This window comes from Nannospalax galili, unplaced genomic scaffold (assembly GCF_000622305.1).
Source record: "Nannospalax galili isolate Female #2095 unplaced genomic scaffold, S.galili_v1.0 scaffold494, whole genome shotgun sequence".
Taxonomy (NCBI): domain Eukaryota; kingdom Metazoa; phylum Chordata; class Mammalia; order Rodentia; family Spalacidae; genus Nannospalax; species Nannospalax galili.
Window position 1 is genome coordinate 406,215 of NW_008334880.1, and position 5,243 is coordinate 411,457.

Consider the following 5,243-nt stretch of genomic DNA (forward strand, 5'->3'; position numbering starts at 1 on the left):
CTGTTGTTACTGGGCCCTGCATTGCAAGTGCACTGAACCTGTTTTCATTGGGGGGGGGCGGTTCTTCAGGGACTCTGCCCTCAGGTGCACCCACCACTTAATGTGGGCAGTTTTTTCCCCAGCTAGTTGTTACTCCACAGCCAGAGAGCTCCAGGGAAGAGGGTACCACATGGGCTTTTTGGATAAGGGTAGCTACATTGGCCACTGACCCAGGGGATCTGCCTCATCTTAACTACAGCCAGCATTGCGTCAGCTACAGTCTCTCACTTTACAGTGATTTAGGCAAGCTCAGAGGACTTCGCATCCTAGACATTTCTAGGCAGAATTAGACCCCAGATGGTCCAATTCTGAGAGTCGTGAATTCTGTGAACTCTCACTTTCCTCCACTCCAATGCTGTTTGTTTCTAAGGGTTTAGGTACCCATTCAGCTCCAGATAGGACAGGGTTGTATCCTCCTCCCTCCCCTGCTGGGAGAATAGGAGCCACTCCACAGAGCTTAATGGCTCACCAGTTGTACTGGATAGCTTTAGTGTCAACTTGACATACCGGGGTTGAGGGAGCCTCAATTGGTGAATTTCCTCCATTGGACTGGCCTGTGGCCATGTCTGTGGGGCATCTTCTGATTATTGAGTTATGTGGGAGGACCTAGCTCCACACCCCTGGATAGGTGGGCCTATGCTGTATAAGAAAGCAGGCTGTGTGGTTGGGGCGGGAGAGTAGACAGAGGAACAAGTCAGTAAGCAGCATTCCTCATGGCCTGTGCTCCAGCTCCTGCCTCCAGTTTCCTGCCCTGAGTTCCTACCTTGGGCTCCCAGATGAACTATGACCCAGGAGATGTAAGCTGAATAACTCTTTCCTCCCCAAGTTGGTATTGGTCAGAGTATTTTGTCACAGCAATGGAGAAACAAATAGAACACCAGTCTTCCAAGAAGTATTCATGCCATAAAACTCTAAGTTTGCAAGTCCTAAGAGACGGTCTAGCATGTCTCTTTAGAATATGAGGGTACTTACCATGTATTTTTAACTTTTTAGCCTCAGTTGAGGTTAATAAAAATCATGTTCTCCTGTTATCATACCCCGTACTTATTAATGAATGTCTTTTACCCATTGCTTCTGTTTAATGAAATGACAAACCTAGTTCAAGTACTTTTGACTTTCTACTCAGTCACTCCATGATCACAGAGGCTTTTTATAGGAATGTTTACATCCGTCTGTTTTCTGTAGTGTCTCATAACTGGGGTTCAGACAGGACCAAGCTTGTCTTCTGAACTGGTAGGGCAGGCCTGCCAGAAGGGTTGGCTTTGTTTTGGTGGTTGACAAGAAGGGGGGGCAGGTGCCCACATATTGTAGGGAAGGAGATATGAGGGAACATGATAGAATCTGGGTGATGTTCTCCTTGGCTAATCCAAGAGTTGAGTTTGAGTCCTATGGAGACAGTGGCTACAAACACCAACAGATCTGTTTTTATAAAATGCTGATGTCTTAAGGCATAGCGATGCCAGCATTGTAGCTTCTGTGCCCTGATAGTGAGGAGAGTATTTCTTCAAAGTAAGCACAGGGTGCCATGTGTGAGCCTTTAGAAGACTAAGAACTCAGCAAAGAGAAGTACAACTGGGGGTTGCAGCTTTGGAGGTAAAAGGGCAGCACCTTTGATAGGGACACTAGTAAAACTCCCCTGGTCCTCTGTGACACATCACTGGATATTAGTAAGGCAGTTCTTGGCAAACTTCCCAAAGGGAGTTAATCTAAGTACCTCCTGTGTGCTTTGACAGATTCTGAGTCTAGGTCCCTTTGGTGATACTCGGTTTCCCTTTAAATATAATCTGCATGTTTAACCAAGGTAAACAACTATATAAAACACTGCAGAGAGAACAGAATAGTTTGAATAGAGTTCCCATATAGGAAGAAACAAACACAGTAGCCACAGGACCACTGCATACATTCTCTCCCACTGGGCAGCAGCTAGGTCTCTGTTCCTTGGCAATTCTTCATCTATGTGCCAGCTGCCCCAGCTTCTGCCCATATGATGTAGAAGGAATCTCCTTTGCTCACTAATTTCCATGGTTGATGGTCCTGCTTTCTGAAGATTTCTTGAGACCTTCCAGGTCATGAGACCACTTGCTACTGGTGTGAATTCTGGGGGTTAACAAGAGTGAGGAGTCAAGACTGTGGAGACCCATGTTTAGAGGTTCTGTGACAGTGTCAGTCCTTAATGACTTAGTGGCTTCAATACCAGCAGTAATAAATTAATGCCTGAAATCTATTGGAATCATAGATTTCATGCACAGAATTGGAATCTGACCTTCAAATTTCTTTTTAAAAATATTTTTATTTATTATTTTTATTTCATATGTATGGGTGTATTGCTTACATGTATGTAAGTATACCCAGGTCATTCAATGCCTGCAAAGGTCAGAAGAGGGCATTGGATCTCCTGAAACTGGAGTTAAGATGGTTGTTAGCTGCCAACTGGGTACTGGGAATCTAACCCAGGTCTTCTGCAAGAGCAGCCAATTCCCTTAACCTCTACAGCCCCCCTTCAAATTTCTTACCTTATGCACAGATCTGGGTGTCTGGCACTTCCTTGGTCTTTACTCCAAAGTAGTTTAAAACAATAGAGTGAAGCAGGGAAGCAATGGCTATCCTGCTCCTTCTTGACCACCACCTCAAGCTAACATTCAGTGAGAGTGATTATCCCTGTTGCCTGGAGAGGGGGACAGGACTGAAGGTGCTTGGGAAGGGCTCTAGAGTCAAGTTTCTCCCAGGTTCCACAGTGCTTCTAACCTGACTCTTGCTGACTCCTCCTCCTCCCCTCCTCCTCCTCCTCCTCCCCCCCCTCCTCCTCCATAAATAGGTTCTCTCACGTGAGTTCTGGAGACTGAACTCAAGTCATCTGACTTAATGGCAAATACCTTTACCCACTGAGACATCTCACTGGCCCAGAAATGGCAGTAAAGAGCTATTACAGCAAAAAGTCGGCATCCAAATGGTCATTACATGATTGAAATCTGTTGATTGTGATACAATCTGCAAAGCTTGCTAAATAATAATTAGGAAACGTCTCATCCATTTTTTTTGCTGTTATCTTTAGTATGCATAATTCATCATCATGGTCAAGTGACTGATCCAACTTTAGGCAGCATAATTACATTCTAGGGATAGCTTATCCTTAGCACATTCTTGGTGTGGTTCAGTCTACAGCTATGTTGTCTGTACCCAGAGGGGATCTGGGAAGGTATGTGTTTCAGCTTTTCGGCCTCCTCAGTAGAGGAAGGCAAGGGAAGGGGATTGTGGCAGGCTTGGCTAGGCCACCTGTAATGCCCACTTCGGTTCATCCTTTTGAATCTGTGACATTTGCACGCTTCCTTTTTCACGTATTCATTTCATAAGGAAGACACTTTTCCCTTCTCCCACAGAAACATCCCTAGACTACAATGTAGTTACTCCCTCCGGATCAAAGGCCAGATCTCTAGCCTGTGTGTCCTTGAAAGCGTGTGTTCAAACATACAGATAACTGCTCCATTTACACTCAGTGTACAATGGCAGAGAAAGAAATGCTAGCGACAGTAAGAACTCTCATTTGGAAGGTCATGTCTTGTGGGACAACAGGAATGAGCCTCTTCTGCTTAGGCTGTGGGAGTTTCTTTCCTCATACCCTGTAGGAAAATCCTCATTTATTTCCCTTCCTGTTATACATCATGAAGATGTTTCTATGAGCTATCTCATGTACCTGAAATGAATGTTTAACACAATATTCCCCCTGGAACACTTTGCCTCTGCAGCCATCTTTCTGTAGGTTTAATGCAGTCTTAGAAATCTGTTTAGTGACAAGTTGTTAACCTACCCAAGTTTATTTTGGTTCATTGATGTGTTCTTTTTTTTTTTTGCTCTTATTTTCACAATTGAATTTCCTTCATAATAACTAGGCTTCTGTGCTAGTTTTCTTTCATTTGCCCTTCAGAACCACTCTCTGCCAATCTTAGCCCTGAGATCAGTCAGGGCTTTGAGATGTTGGCCTAGGCATGGTCTCAGGGATTCCCTTGCTCTCTAATTTTCCTGTTGGGCTTGAACTTGAAGATGCTCAGAAAAAGAGTGAGAACAAAGTATCTTTCACCCAGACCTCTTTCTGGTGAGCTGTCCTGGCCTACAAGAGCTAACAGGTCCCATCAAGCTCCCTGAAATGTGATAGCTCCCTCCCTTGCCCTTCAGGTCCAGGAGGGGCAATGGCTCCTCTCTCTCTCTCTCTCTCTCTCTCTCTCCTCCCCCCCCCTCGGAGCTGGACTATCCCTTGTGGTGCTCCTGTTCCTTCCCCACCTCTTAGATAATAGTTCCCTTTCAAAGTTCTCTTCAGATCACTCAAATTCAGGACGCTATTTCCTGCAAGTACCCAGCATCCAATTTATTTGTTCTAGTCAAAAAATTATATGTATTCTGGGCTGGAGAGATGGCTCAGCAGTTAAGAACACTGTTCTTGCAGAAGACCCGGGTTCGAATCCCAGCACCCACATGGCAGCTAACAACTGTTGGTAACTCCAGTTCCAGGGGATCCAACGGCCTCTTCTGTCTTCCGCAGGCATTGCACAACACGGATGTGCTTACCTATACAGGCAATACAGGCATAACATAAAAAAATAAAAATACTAAATAAAATATTTTTTAAAAAAATTATATGTATTCTGGGAATTGCATGAGGTCATGAAAAGTTCCATGAACTGTTTGAAAAATATAAAATTTGTCTTCTGTAGTAGATGGAGAATCAAATCACTTGAAGATTATTAATTACCATACAGCCAAATTTATTATTACCATGCAGATAAAGGCTGTATAATTGAAAGAAATAATAGATAAAATGAAATTATGCTATGCTATTCAAATTCATGAGTAGTTTTAAAAACCGGTATGTTTATGAACATGGTGGTGTACGCCTGCAATCCCAGGGTTTGGAAAGCAGGCAGGAAGAGGATCATCAGCTTGAAGCCAGCCTTAGCTACCTAGTAAGAGCCTTCCAGAAAGGAAAGGAGGGAGGGAGGGAAAGAGGGAGGGAAGGAGGGAAAGAGGGAAGAGGGAGGGAAGGAGGAGAGGGGAGGGGAGGCCTAGTGAGATATTGAGTAAGGTCCAGAGAGGTTAGATAATGTAGCCTTGGCCAAATAACAATCAGCAGATCTTGTATTTGACCTCAAGAAATGTAATTCCAGGGGATGAACTTGATGGTGCATACTTTTAATCCCAGCACTTAGGAGACA